Below are 690 nucleotides of genomic sequence, written 5' to 3' on the forward strand. Positions count from 1 at the left end.
TTGGCTCCAGGATGTCACAGGGGGAGACACACGGACCATTATGCATCCTGACACCTGCAAACTTCCATTTAGCACTTCTGCTTTACTCTTCACAGATGAAAAGTCCCTCATGGGGACTTCTTCTGGGCCAGGCGGGACCTGCGCCAAAGCAGATACATGCACTGACAGAGGTAGGAGTTTCCTTATTACTGAAACCGGAGCTTTCCCTCGTGACCTGCTGCTGTCAAAAAAGGCTGGTAAAAGCTTGTTGATGGGGAAGTACCAAACTGATGGCTAGACTCAAGCAAAATGTCCTACTCTGTTTAAAAAAAACCAAAGGGCTGAAGTCACAGGCTGAATTTGAATTGCACGTGGTGCTATCTTCCAGGAGGTGGAATGTGATATAAGTCGCACAAACCTTTCTGGTTTAGTTTGCTACAATTTGCACCTCCATTCCCCCAAAGCAAACAAACAAACAAACCAGAATATAAAGATAAAGTTGCCAAACTAAAGTGGTCTTAAGGGATCAGTCACTACAACTCCTATGTCCCACAGATCAGATAGGTTATTTCATTTGGAAGCTTGAGTGACTTTAGCTGATAGGAGAGGGAAACAAGTAGAAGGAACTTTATGTAAATAGAACAAGTGGGGAAAGGGTAATGCCCTAAATGTGGAGCAGTATTACAAATGTCTGGGGCAATGCTGGGTTGT

This window comes from Geospiza fortis, unplaced genomic scaffold (assembly GCF_000277835.1).
Source record: "Geospiza fortis unplaced genomic scaffold, GeoFor_1.0 scaffold186, whole genome shotgun sequence".
Taxonomy (NCBI): Eukaryota; Metazoa; Chordata; class Aves; order Passeriformes; family Thraupidae; genus Geospiza; species Geospiza fortis.